Source organism: Drosophila bipectinata, chromosome 2R (assembly GCF_030179905.1).
Source record: "Drosophila bipectinata strain 14024-0381.07 chromosome 2R, DbipHiC1v2, whole genome shotgun sequence".
Taxonomy (NCBI): Eukaryota; Metazoa; Arthropoda; class Insecta; order Diptera; family Drosophilidae; genus Drosophila; species Drosophila bipectinata.
Genome location: NC_091737.1, coordinates 1,846,532 through 1,861,781, shown reverse-complemented (window position 1 = coordinate 1,861,781; position 15,250 = coordinate 1,846,532). Strand labels below are relative to the sequence as shown.

General features: G+C 36.3%; 1 protein-coding gene across 1 annotated transcript in view; it reads left to right on the top strand.

Annotated features, from left to right (window-relative positions):
- The first annotated feature begins 255 nt into the window (after positions 1 to 255).
- LOC108120168 (angiopoietin-1) overlaps positions 256 to 15,250 on the top strand; it is a 155,483-nt gene continuing 140,488 nt past the window's right edge. The window contains exon 1 of the mRNA XM_070278217.1: positions 256 to 272. The gene's annotated coding sequence lies outside the window, so the exon portion shown is untranslated. The remainder of the gene's footprint in view (positions 273 to 15,250) is intronic.

Genomic DNA, 15,250 nt, shown 5'->3' with positions numbered 1-15,250 from the left:
GAACACTGTTAATCCTTCGGAGCCTAGCGAATAAATGGGCTTAGCATTTATAGATTCTATAATAAGACACTTTTAAAAAAAGATGGGGAAAAAATAAGAATGGCTGTTTCGATTTTATAAATATAACGCTGTTCAAAAAGATCGGCAATTGCCTGATCGGTATTTGTCGATGAGTTTTACGTCAAAGCAGCGAAGGAAAAAAACATATTTACGCTTAGTGCTTTCAATGTTACAAAATGCTCCGGATGCTTAGTAAACTGAGTCCTGAAGCGGTGAATATAACTTATATAATATAACATATATTTTTTATGGAACATTTTTTACTTCTTATTCAAATTAGTAGAGCATGTTTTATTTTTGGCTTTCCAAAAACAGTCCAAAAACAGAGTTTCTTATTTGTTATAGTTTTTAAGCTATATTTTCGTTATATAAATATGAGCTTTAAATTTATATTTTTCATAAAGTCATGGCCATCTAGAAAAATTGTAATGATTAACTGAATCAAGCTTCCAAAAAGATTTGTTTTTATCATGCATACTGAACAAATGTGTGATCTCTTAAGCCAATCCTTGCTCAATTTGATATTGTAATTAAAAAATCAAAGTCTGAAGCTTTAGGATCTTTTGAAGCTGAAGCTTTTTATATCTTTTGATATAAAAAATTTTCGTAATCGGTATTTTTTTTAATTTTTAATGATACGGCACTAAATAGTGCCTGTATGCAAGTTAAATTGTTTGTAGTTCGGTGAATTAAAAAAAGTAAATTTTATTTTTTTAATTATACAACTTGGTGTTAAGCCTTTATTTATTAAACGTAATTATTACAAGTGTAAGGGTCTGCCTGTTTCTTTTCTTGTAGGGATTTTTCACTTCGCCGGCTAGCACGCGTTAACACCTACAGGGATGGGAACACCCGGAAAACCCCAAAAGACAGCCTCACAAAAAAAAATAGATACGGTGAATAAATAATAATACACTAATTCAACAAAAAAACAAGAAAGGAAAGCTAACTTCGGGCGGAGCCGAAGTTTATATACCCTTGCAGTTTAAACCGGATATATATCGCAAACATCGGATATAGTTGGCCGATCCTTATGGAAATATGAATATATAATCCAATTTATTACAATACAAAATCTAAAAAAAGTCTCAAGCTTCTATCTTCAAAAACACCAAAAGTGGTATTTCTACCAAAAACCATTTCCGATCGTTCAGTTATATGGCAGCTATAAGATATAGTCGGTCGATCGTTATGAAATTTGGTAGATCGGATTAACTGACCAAGAATATAATCTGTACCAAGTTCCAGCTTTCTATCTTTAACAACACGAAAGTTGGGTCATTTCCGATCGTTCAGTTATATGACAGCTATAGGATATAGTCGGCCGATCCTTTCGAAATTTGGCATGTCGTAATGTTTTGCCAAAAATAGCACTCATGTCAAATTTGAACTCTGTAACTTTAAAAACGTCAAAGTTATACAATTTCCGATCAATCAGTTATATGGCAGCTATAGGATATAGTCGGCCGATCCGGGCCGTTCCGACTTATATACTGCGTGCAAAGGAAAGAAGGGTGTGTGCAAAGTTTCAAGACGATAGCTATAAAACTGAGAGACTAGTTCGCGTAGAAACAGACAGACGGACAGACAGACGGACAGACAGACGGACAGACAGACGGACAGACAGACGGACAGACGGACAGACGGACATGCTCATATCAACTCAGGAGGTGATCCTGATCAAGAATATATATACTTTATAGGGTCGGAGATGTCTCCTTCACTGCGTTGCACACTTTTGACCAAAATTATAATACCCTCTGCAAGGGTATAAAAATAAATAAATTCCAAACAAGCAAAAGTAAAAACGGCTACGTTACACCATTCATCAAATCAGCAAAACAAAAACACAGCGGACACGAGAACCTACGGTATTGGACACCACGAAGGCTTCCCATCCTTGGTCCAGATCCTGGATCCGTGGGATCATCACAATCGATCTGCACTCTCACATTCTGGATTACGCGTTTTCACTTTCCCTCCTCTATATTTTATCACTCACATTTCATTCTAATTCAATTTTTTTTTTATTTCATCTTTTATACCTTCAGTGGATAATACTCTTAAATATTAAATACTAGCAGTACCCTGCCACGTTTCGCTGTGGCATATTGTTGTTGCACGCATAAAAAATAAGTCAAACAAAAAAGAATAATTTTCAAATTAATTAAATTCTGTAATACTTGTGGGTATACAATATTCTTTGTTTCTCCTCCTTAATCATTCATTATTATTTCTGTATTTTAGTATATAGGTTGCTCTTCACTCAAGCACCTTGTGATACACGACATTTTTTTTTTTATTATCAGGCGCAAAAACAAACAACGCAGATGGTCTTCCGACCCGTGAACATGCCACGTATAATTGACCATGGGAAAAACATGAATGTTCTAGATTTAAACCACAAACTTTTAAGGATTGGGCTTGTGATTTGTTGATTGTCATGGCAAATGCAAGACGTATCGGAAATTGAAGTCTTTTAAATTCAAACGGCATATCGGTTGGGATCATCGGGATCCTCGGAATTAGAACTTCCTCACCTTTGAATTTTCCTATCATTATCGTAGCGTAAATTACATTGTTCATCAATTTACTAACCACCAAACGCGTACCGTTGCACAGTTTTGGTTGGTTTATGTTTCGAAGCATGATTACTACGGAGCCAACCTTTAGGCGTAAATTGTGCGGTGGTAAGCCAGGCACGTCCAAAGAGTTTAAAAATTCAATTGGATAGTTGGTGGCTTCATCTTCATTTGTGACGCAGTCAATAGATTTGAATGAATGCATTGTTCCAATGATCTTATTTTGAATTATGTAGTTCAGGTCATCTACATCTTTATTCTTAGCCGCTAAAATTGCTCGCTCACTCAACCATTCATTATTTTTGTAGTTAGAAATAATATTTGGAAATACATTGTTGATAAGTTCGTCTTTTGATGAGACAAAATTACAAAAATTATTTGGAAATGATATTAATCCGCTCGATTCATCGACAGGTACTTGACCATTACCGATAGTCAGCAATTGCTCCGAAATCTTCAGCAGATGTATCATTAAGCAATGTAACTCTCATGTTTGTTATCAGCTGCAGTTTCTTCACATAGCGCCATAGATTTGACGATTTGAGGCAAGCGTTTATTTCGTCGGCAGCCGCAGATCTTGGAATTACTGGCAACTTCACTTTATCATTAACGCAGCATAATCCAGGCGTTTCTCCGGAAAACTTTAATGCACCACAATACTCGCAAACAACGTCAATTTGCCCAATGCAAACGCTAGGATGCAAGCTGTAATCATTGCTGCAATCGTATCGAAACGCAGCTCGATTCAAATCAGCTAAAATTTTTCGTCGCAAATTAAAATCTATTTGAGAAGCACGAAGTCGAGCCTTACTTTTGCGGCTCTGTTCACGTGCAATTTCTCGTTCTTCTTCAGTCCTTTCATATGCAGTATTTTGTATTCTTCTTGCATTACGGCTTTGTCGGGAAAGATTCGATCGTCTTGGTCGCGGCATTATTAATTAAACTTCACTTCACTTCAATCCACTTGTTAATTATTTATTTAATAGAAATAGTTTTAATATTGATTTCTTAAAAATATCAATAGAGAGTGCAGAGGCTCTAGTGGTGCTTCAAGTTGAGGCAATTTCACTTTCCCGGAAGCGCAACACAATCTTTTTGGTTCGTTGTTAAATTTGAGAGCCTGACTATGAATTTGACTTCGTTTGTAACTGACATTTTGACATTTGACATTTTCTTCTTAGCTGTCTGCCTAAATAAAAAAGTATGGGCCAGGGAGGAACGCTGTCGAACGGGACAAAAAGTATCCTATGTCCTTCTCCTGGCTCTAAGCTACCTCCCTACCAATTTTCACTCAAATCTGTTCTTCCGTTCTTGATTTATAAGTGTTGTAACATAAAACACGTTGTTCTTTTATATATATAGATGAATTAACCTAACACCTAACCAAAGCACCTTGGGACGAATACAGTTAATAGATTAATTACAAAAAAAAAAAAATAACAAATAAATAATTTAAATAAATAGGTTTATAATCTACGCTAGGATACGGACAGGGTTACAGGTATTTTTTAAATTTTCCAAAAAAACCTGTGGGCCACCCGGGAATGGTGACCAAGTTCCAATTTTCGCCTTCGGGTGGCTCCAGTTGGTTGACGAGCTCCAAGTCCTCTTTCTTCGAAATGTAGTAAGAGCTCCGTAGAAAATTATTGGGAATTTTTAATAATTTTTTCCCACGTGTCCTCCTCCTGTTGCCGTTCTCTTTCCTTTTTTTTTTTTTGTGTCTCCTCGATCCCGTCTTTCCTTTCAATCACAGCGGTTGGATCCCGCCCGGTTCGTCCTGACTTCTTTCTCGGGACCATTCAATTTGCTCCGATGTGCCATCCCTAGCCCCGTCGTGCCATCGCTTGCAGCGACTATCGACACGTAAGTTACGTGACGTAACACAAGACACTTTTGATTTCTCTTAAATATTTGTTGTCAACCGTTCGCGGTCTCGGTCAAAATAGGACTGACTTCTTAATTCTAAATCTGATCCAAAGAACCTCGGCCATCAGTTGTGTTTAGATTAGAGGCTTAAGATGAAAATGTCGCATCTTATTGTGAAATTCGATTAAGACGATTGATGCAATTTGGTGGGTACTTGAAACGCAAAAGGCGTAATTGATTGGGCTTCGGAGGGAAGCTGATGTTTACTTTTGATTTTAATTTGTTTATGGGGAATCGAGATCGGACCTCAGAGCCAAAGACAAAGCCGAAAGCAAATATTGTTTATAAAATTAATAACTGGAAAGCCATAAGTGGCCTGGATGGATATGGGTTGGATAATTGAGCCAAAGACAAAGCCAAAGGCAAATGCAGAGATTGAAAATATTGTTTATAAAAGCCATAAGTGGCCTGTATTTACGGGTTGGATAACTCTCCCCCTTCTAAAATGGATCGTCCCGATTCAATATGAAATTCGTTTAAATGATCTCTTAATTCTGTTAAAAAATTTTCTTGGTTCAAATTTTCAAATGGTTCAAAGTGAAAGAATCAAATATATAATGATTAAAATTAATAATATAAAGGTAAGCGATATTTAAGTATTCTTAATTTTAACGAAAGGGTTTAAAATGTTTATATTATCTAAAGAAAGATCAGAGTTATTTGATAATATGTAATCGGATATTTCATAATTTTTGAAGTGGTTCGTAGTTACGTATTCAAGAATTTTATTTTCCAAATTGGTATATGAGATATATTTAATTTTAGTTGTACCATTAAATGTTATTAAAAACAAACCGTTTAAATGGGAGTTGTTTCTCTCTTATTTTTTCTCTTATTTTTTTACAGGTTGATTTCTCACCATTTAATAATCGGGTAAAACAAGTTTTTTTGTTACTTAGAGTGCAAAATTATTAAAAAGTTCGTAAGAACGTTAAAAAGTTATTCGTAAAAAACATTTTCGCATTTTGCGACTTGATTGGGTATTTTATATAAATTATTAAAAGTTCTTTAAGCAATGCGATTTTAAAAGAAGAGATGTCCATTAAATCAGCTATAATTACTGTTTTTTGTTCATTTTTTAATATTTCCAAGATGTCACCATTGTTAAAAATTTTGGTATTAAGAACGTCTATTTTTGCTAGAGTGATTGTGTCAATTACATTTTGCAGATCAAATGTTAATAATCGCAAGCGATGTTTTCGAAGTGGTAGATCTTGATCAATAAATACTTTTTTAAAATCATCGGAAAGAGATTCTATTTCTTTGAATAATCGGGAATTTATAATAGACTGCTTATTATTGTTTTCAATTAATTCATTAATTTTATTCTGAACTGTAATAAAATCATCATGGTCCGGAGTTCCAGCTAACCATTTCCACACGGTGCCTAACTCATTTATCCCTCTTTTTGATCTAGTTGATATTAATTGTGATAAAATTAGTTCTATTACTTTTATGTCATATTTAATTTCCCTTTGTGACCTTTTATTAGTATCCCTTTTAATATTATCTGATTCCAAATTTATTATTTCTTTATAAAAGCTGAAGTTAGTTACATGGAATAAATCTGCGTATGAATCGTACGATACGTCAATACGTCTTTATTGTCCTTAAATAGAAGATATTCGTGACATAGTCAATTATTTCTGATTTTGTTAATAAAACAAGAAAGGAAAGCTAACTTCGGGCGGAGCCGAAGTTTATATACCCTTGCACTTAAAACCGGATATATATCTCAAACATCGGATATAGTTGGCCGATCCTTATGGGAATAGGAATATAAAATCCAATTTATTACAATACAAAATCTAAAAAAAGTCCCAAACTTCTATCTTCAAAAATACGAAAGTTGATATTTCTACCAAATACCATTTCCGATCGTTCAGTTATATGGCAGCTATGGGATATAGTCGGCCGATCCTTATGAAATTTGGAATGACGTAATATTTTACCAAAAATAGCTCTCATGTCAAATTTGAACTCTCTAACTCTAAAAACACCAAAGTTATACCATTTCCGATCAATCAGTTATATGGCAGCTATAAGATATAGTCGGCCGATCCAGGCCGTTCCGACTTATATACTGCGTGCAAAGGAAAGAAGGGTGTGTGCAAAGTTTCAAGACGATAGCATCAAAACTGAGAGACTAGTTCGCGTAGAAACAGACAGACAGACGGACAGACAGACGGACAGACGGACAGACGGACAGACGGACATGCTCATATCAACTCAGGAGGTGATCCTGATCAAGAATATATATACTTTATAGGGTCGGAGATGTCTCCTTCACTGCGTTGCACACTTTTGACCAAAATTATAATACCCTCTGCAAGGGTATAATAAGGTGTAGTATGAGCACCTGATAAAACATTTTCTGGGAAAGGAAAGAAAAAAAGGATGATATATAAATACTTCGAATTTTATATTATCTTTGTGAATAATTATATTTCTATTGTTGATTATTATTTTGTTAAGTAAATTTTCTTTAACTATTTGTTTTTTATATCTGGTTTTAAGTTTATTTCTTTCCCCGTGTTTCTTTTTATAGACTACATCAGTGGTGCTCATCCCATTGCTCTCGCTGCTCATTTGTTTTTGCAAATGCTCATGCATACCGAGTTGTGTGCGACTGCTCACTCCATAAGACTCGTTCCTCACGCCATAAGCATCGTTGGTCCCAGCATAAGCAAAGGGCAATTACAAAAACAATTTTTCGTGTTTTCCCTATTCTCCTCAATCGTACTAATCCGAATGAATTTTGTTGTTGGAGTGCCGATACTTCTTATGCGTGTGCAATAGAGATGGAGATATTGCCTTCTCACGAGGCAGGTCTCTTGCCTTCACTGAGATTTAGCTGGAGTGCACTTATTAGCGAGCAAGCGAGTCGAGCGGTTGATGCTTATTTTTATCGAAAAAATGACTGAGAATTTAGAGACCATTTTCTTTGCACAAAATTTTTTTTTTTTTGTTTTTGTCCAATATTTTGTATTAATAATATAATAACTGTAATAAAAAAAAACTACACATTTCTTTTCTCTCAGTGAACTTCTTGAAACACACCGACTTTTTCGTTCTATGTGTGCGTGTGATTTCGTTCATATGTGTTGTTTCATGCTCTGCCGTAAGGCAGTTTTGGACACCACTGGACTACATGTTCTACATGATATTCTTTTTTTTTTCTGTTTTCTTTATGTGTTTCCAACATTTTCTCTTGAGTATTTTTCAAAAGTTGAGGAATGTTATCGTGCTCTTTTTTATTATATAGTACGTCAAAAGGTTTTTGGTTCGTTGTAGAATGAATGCTCTGATTATATTCTTGAGCGGCTCTTATTACTATTTCGGAAAAGTCAGTTAAATTAAATTCTTCTTTAATGCATCGAGCTAATTCTGTTAATGTAGAATGTGCCCCTTCAACCTGTCCGTTTGACGTGCTGTGCCTCGGGTCTGCGTAATGTAAAGTTAAATTGCACCTTTGTGCGAAAGATTTAAATTGGGCCGAGGTAAAGCTCGGTTCATTATCGGTCATTATTACTTTTGCTTGTGGAAAATGCTGAAGAAGTTCCATTACTTTATTTTCGATATTTAATTTATTTTGGATTTCTTTTACTACTAGAAATTTTGAGTAAGCGTCAATACAAGTTATGAAAGTAAGACCTTGCGCGTAATATATATCAATGTGTAAATTTTCTCCTTCTTTACTTGGAGTTGGGGCTTCCCCAATTGGAATTTTTATTGGGTGCCTGTTATATTTATTTTCGTTACAAATCATGCAATTTTTAATATATTCTTTTAATTTTTTAGAACAGTTTGGCCAATAATATAATTTACTGATCTGTTTGTAATTCTCTTCTAGCCCCCTATGAGCACGGCTGTGCGTTTCTTCTATTATTATAGCTTTATCTTCCTCGTTTTCCACGTCTTGTAGAAAGATTCTTGTAAAAGGGAATGTGTTTGTGAAATTATTTTTTAAAGGTAATTGAATTTGAAATAAGTCCTCTAAGGTACAATGAATTCCTACCGTAATGTTAGGTGGAAGATACTCTCTTAATATAGTTATTAAATTTTCTGGTGTGTCATATTCAATTAAATGTCGTGTCGTAATAACAGTTGTTGTTTTAATTGATTTAACGGTTTACGGGTCTCTTGTATTACATTTTGAAAACTACTTTCAGCTGAATGCAGTGTGTTCTGATCTGAGTCTGACTGGTCTGTTTGTTCTATATCGCTGTCAGTAATATTATTTATCTGAATTCGAGATAATGCGTCTGCAACTACATTTGTTGTACCGGGCTTAAACTTTGTATGAGAGAATACCATCCTTTCATATCTACATTGGGATTTTTATCTGAAATTGTGTAAGATAAAGTTTGATGGTCGGTTTGAATTTCAATTCCAATAACTCCGTATAAGTAATTTCTTAGATTTTTAAGAGGCCATACTATCGCTAAAAGTTCCTTCTTATTAGTAGCATAAGCTTGTTCTGTTTTAGACAAGGTTTTTGAAATAAAAGTAATTGGTTTTCCTTCTTGAGATAAAACTGCATCAATTGCGACGTCTGAAGCGTCGGTGGTCAAGGTAAATTTTTTTTATAGTCCGGTTGAACTAGTTCTACTTGAGCAATGAGATTTTCTTTCAGCTCGTTAAAAGCTTTAATTGCTGGTTCATCCAGCTGAATTATCATTTTTGTTGACATTCTTTTTGAGATTTTGCCATTATGACCTCCAAGATATTTTTTTAGAGGTTTGGCTATGTAGGCGTAGTTTGCAACAAATTTTCTATAACAGCCCGTAAAACCTAGAAAACTTCTTAGTTCCCGAATATTTTCTGAAAGCGGATATTTACTAATGGTTTCAATTTTCTCTGGGTCTGTCTTGATTACGTTATAGGATACCATGTATCCTAGAAAACGGGTTTCGCGTTTGAAAATCTTAGATTTTTCTAAAGAGATTTTCATGTTTGCCCTCAATAATATATTTATAATTTTGTTTAGATTTGTATAGATCTGTTGTTCAATTGAGTTTGGTAATATTATAATGTCGTCCATATAGACATGACATGTTTTCCCTATTTGTTCTCTTAGAATATCATCCATTGCTCTCTAAAAGATTCTTGGTGCATTTGTTAATCCGAATGGCATTCTTAAAAATTCGTATTTTCCATTATTTATTGAAAAGGGTGTTTTTTCGACATCAGATTCTTTCATTAGTATCTGATGAAAACCTGACTCTAAATCTATTGTTGAAAAATATCTTGCTTTTCCAAAATTTGATAGAATTACTGATAGGTCTTGCATTGGGTACCTGTCAGGTATGGTACTTTCATTTAATTTTTTATAATCAATGACGAGTCTTAATTTACGGCTTCCGTCTTGATTCTCTACTTTTTTTGGGTCTACCAGAAGTGGTGAATTGTAAGGGCTTCTGCTAGGCCTTATTATTTTTTCTGATAACATTCTTTTGATTTCGCTATTCACGAAGTCGTTGACAGATAGAGCATACGGATATTGCTTCCCGTATATTGGCCTATCGTGGATAAGATTTATTTCCCCCTTTATGTCTGTTCTAAAAGGAATTTGCATATTTATCTTTGAATGCTCCTTTTCAATATAGTGAACTATCTTTTCCCTCAATCCGGTTAATTGGTCGGTACCTATATTATTTATTTGATTTTTGACGGTATTTACTTCGTCGGCACTCTCAGGATTTTTAATTTCCAACATATTTTTATTTTTGTTGACGGATATTTCTACGTCGGCGTTCTCAGGATTTTTAATTCCCAAGATATTTTTAATTTTATTGACGGTCATTTCTACGTCGGCGTTCTCAGGATTTTTAGTTCCCAAGACATTTTTATTTTTGTTGACGGATATTTCTACGTCGGCGTTCTCTGGATTTTTAGTTCCCAAGATATTTATATTTTTGTTGACGGATACTTCTACGTCAGCGTTCTCGGTATTTTTAACTCCCAAGCTTTTCTCACTATTTTCAACAAATAATGAATCTGGGTTTTTGCTACCATTATCATCAAAATACTTTTTTATAATAAATTCTTTTAACGGAAGAATATTATTTTCTTCAATTAAACGTATTTCGTTTTTCTCCTCATTATCATAATATTTTAACTTCTCCTGTTTCCCATTATATTCCAAGATTCCCTTATCTATATTTATTATAGCTCCAATTTTTCTTAATAGATTGAATCCAATTAGAATATCAGATTCTAAACCTTCGATTTCATAAAATAATTGTTTTGTTTCAAATATATTTATAATATGGTAATACCTAATAATTGAGTAGACATGAACTGTTGTTACCTTTTTGTATATAGGTAGCTCGTTTTTATTTTCAAAAAATCCCCTTTTTATGTAACAAGCAGTGGCTCCTGTATCTATTAAAAATTTTAGATGCTTCTTGGTTTTTCGATCTATTCTATTTAAATAAGTCATTCCTCTGTAGGGGTCTGCTCTCTATTTTGATTTGTGCTATAGAAATTTGAACGATTTTTATTTTGATAATAATTATTATTATATCTACCTTGATTATCGTTTGCCTGTCATTTAATATATCTTCCTTGGTTACTATTTGCCTGCGAATTTTGGCTCGGCTGCCGATTGTTATTAGATTTATTCTGGAGTTGAATCTGTGGATCAACATCCATTGGCTTCATCAACATCCGATAGCTTGTTGCTTTTGACTATTATTTTGATTATTATTTTGCCAAAAATTTCCCTTTTGTGGACAATTGTAATTTTGGTTATGATTAAAATTATTTCCCATTTTAGTGGTATTCTTATTTTGTCGTATTTGATCAAATCGTAAGTTGTTTCCCCGATATTTACTTTCATTTTTAAATCCATTAAACCTATTTGCGAATTGAGCACGGAAGTGGTTTGACTCTAATTCTTGGACCTTTGCCAAAGCATTGGGCAAATCTGGTGGATTTAATGAGAAAAGAGTTTCTGAAATAGATCCATTAAGTCCGGATATAAATACTCGTAGAGCATTTCCCCTTATTGAATCGTTTGTTTCATTGGTAATTACACTGTCCTTTCCGTGTGTCATTGTGGTTTTGTTTATTAGTAAGGTCAAATTTTTATTGACTTCGTTATAGTACTCAGTAATTGTCATTCGTCCTTGCCTGAGGATACTTAGTTCTGACTCGAGAACATGTATTGGTCGTTTGTCACTATATATAAAGTCCAATCGGGATAAGATTGCTTCAAAGTTTAAAACTGTGCCATGATTGGTAAGAGCATCATGGGCAGCTCCCATAATTTTATTTCGTAAAATTGTTAGGGCGATAAAATATTGTTCACTTTCAATTTTATAGAGACTCATTACAGTTTCTGCAGCTTCCCTCCAACCTACATATTGTGTTGGTTCCCCTGTGAAATTTGGTAAGGATTTTACCACTTCAAGTGTTGTATCGCATTTTATAGCTGGGTCAATTGTTTGTATTTTATAATCTTCCACAGTTTTTGCATCTGCGGCTAGCCTTCCTTCTAAACATTCTACTTTCCTGCTAACTTCATTCAATTGAGCGTTTATTAATCTGTTTATCAATTCTACTGTTAAACCGCCGGCTGTGGCTACACTGCCTGCAGAAAAATTTGGTGCTGAACCTCCGGTTGCCATTGTTATATCAAAACTTCCAGATTTATTCTTTATATTATTTGTTAAATCGCAAATCCTACTTTTTGCAATATATAAATCTTATATTATTTTTCTCAAATTCACTGATCTTAAATTATAGTCTTTAATTTTTTTATTATTTTAAATTAATTCCTCACGATATTGTCCCGTTGGGGTCTTCCTTCTGTGTGGTTGGTGGTTGATCGTCCTTCCTGGATACAGTTGATTAATGGATGGAGAATGTCCTGTCTTCCTTCCTTGGTTTTTCTTGTTGGAGCGAGTTGTCGTTTTTATTTGAGAATGTCCTGCCTTCCTTACTTGGTTCTTCTTGTTGGAGTTGTCGTTTTATTTGTTTTTGTTGTTCTTGTTTGTTTTTTTTTGTGCGTTGATTTTTTTAGTTTTGTGTTCTTGTAATTGTTTGGTTTAAAATTTCGGTCCACCTTTGTTTTAATTCACATTTTATGGATTATTTCATATACTTTGTTGTTAACGATCACTGTCACTTGGTAGTGTCGTTTGGTGGATGTTTTAATTTTTCCACTAAAAATGTTGAGTTGTTGACCGCGCGAGTTCCGTTTATGTTTAACTTATTTTTCATTCAACAAGTTTTTTGGAGCTTTATGTGACGCGGCCCCACGAGTTGGGCGCCAGTTAAATTGTTTGTAGTTCAGTGAATTAAAAAAATGTAAATTTTATTTTTTTAATTATACAACTTGGTGTTAAACCTTTATTTATTAAACGTAATTATTACAAGACACTTTTGATTTCTCTTACAGCGAAATAGTAATCACAAATAATGAAGTTTGGAAGTTGGCTGCGGACTGTAGCCCCCGCTAAGCCAGGATAGTTTTATGCAGACTGCAGCCTCCGCTACACCGGGACACCGCGCATACGCGCTAGTGCCAGGATTGGGAGTGCCTGTGCTTTTCGCCTCCGCTAAACCTGGGATTCACCGCGCATACGCGCTAGTGAACCAGAATTAGAAGTTGCCGTTTTACTGACCGTGCGTCGTGCTCCCGCTACACCGGGACACCGCGCATACGCGCTGCGAGACCACACCTTTTGGTTGCGATGTCAGGAGTCGTTAAAGCGTACACCAGACTTATCCCTTCCTCACTTCCTTGCAAGGCTACCTGCCGTGTTCGGGAATGGCCCTACTCGACTCTGATGCCCTGGGCTTGTAGAGGAACTGTCCAGCAACGGACAGTCCTGTATGTCTTATGATTACCGGGCATGCGATTCCAAGTCGGCCTATCCATGTTTCGCAAGACCACGCCTGTTGGTTGCTATTTCAGGAGTCGGTAAGGCGTACGCCAGACTTATCCTTTCCTCACTTCCTTGCAAGGCTAACTGCCGTGTTTGGGAATGGCCCAACTCGACTATACTACCCGGGGTGTGTAGAGGAAAACGTCCAGCAACGGATCCTTTCCTCACTTGTTCTTTACGCTCTCCTTGCGTTTGGCTGTCGGGCTCTCCACAGGCGGTCCTTCCACTCAACGTTACAAGCTTTCTAAAAGACTCGTCTTGATTCGCTCCAATGGGCCTCCTTTTATACTGACTGGAGCGCCCGTTAATCCTCCTGGATTCTGCTTCTGCCGTTAATCCTGCTTCCAGAATCACGCCACTTTCCCGTTGGCGGGTCGCCGTCCGTGCGCCCTAGTTTCTCCCGGCCACGGATTTCTGCTGCTGCTATGTGGTGCACCGGTGGGCTTCCAGGGCCCGCTGCTTTCTGCGTCGCAACCCCCCTTTGCTCCTTGGTCCACCGCTGCTGCTCACCACGCCACACTTTCTAAGGTACGCCTGCGCGGCGTGCTGATTTCCCCTCCCACTTCAACTACCTTTCCATCGTCTAACTGCTGCTCTGGGAACCGTTACGTTCCACGTCGATTCCGTCTTCCCACGGGCGGCGGTGTTTAGCCCCTCGCCGGAACCCGTTACGTTCCACGTCGATTCCGTCTTCCTACGGGTGGCGATGTTTCGCCCCTCACCTGGCTTTCACATTCCTCCCAACCCCCCGTACTGATCCTGGGGATACTCCACTTGGCTGCCAGGTTGTTGACCGGTGCTTGACCCCCTTGTGCCGCTTTTGCACCTCCTCAGCCCTCCTTTGCCCCCGGTTTTTTGTCTTAGCGTGTGGGGAGACAAACTCTCCTCACAAACCAAAATAAATGAACAAACAAAAACAGCTAGCCCTTCTAGAAAACAAAAAAGGGCCAAACAACGTTTGCCGTGGTTGCTGGTAAAAATAAAAAAAAACATTATTCTCTTAGCGAAAAAATGCAACTCAGATAATAATCATTATTCTCTGAAAGAAGAAAAAATCATTTAATATAGACGGCAGAAGCAGAAAATCTGAGACGCGTCAGATTTTCCGTCAGATCTTTGAAAGAAATTCCTTTATAAATGGCACCATTTGATTCTTTCCCTTTTTTGTAGAGTAATAATTAATGATTCCTGTTTGGTCATTGAATTTTCAATTCCGTAATCCGCCACAAAATAAAATGCCGAATTTATGTAATTTTATAACGTTCTAAATGTTTCCTCCGGTAAAGCCGGATGATCTTCAGATAGACCAGCTTAGGGTGCATGCAGAGTGTTTGGTCATTGAAATTTTCAATGCCATTAAAATAAAACGAAGAAGTTAATTAAGTTCAACGTTATAAACTTTATTCAGGCTGCATATGAAATTAGGATTTATGAATAATATGGGAAATCCAATTTAGGATGCGAGCGCAGTAAGAAGACGAACGAGAGTGGCGCCAACCAGCGGAAGGACCTGTGCATCCACAGGCTGAGCGGATGCTCGCTAACTTTAAACGCCGAATTAGCAAAGCCGAGCGGCCGAAAGAGATTCGGTTTGCGACCAACAAATTATCAGTTACTAATTAATTATTATATTTAAACTAGTTGCTTGCTGCTTGACCCGACATTCTCCTCCCAGTTGGGGCTTCTACTCCAACTTCATCCTTAAGGGGCAAAAGGCACGGCTTAGTCAATGCTCGCTTGGTAATTCCAGACGAGGTTTTTATCACCGCCACTCGAAAGATACGA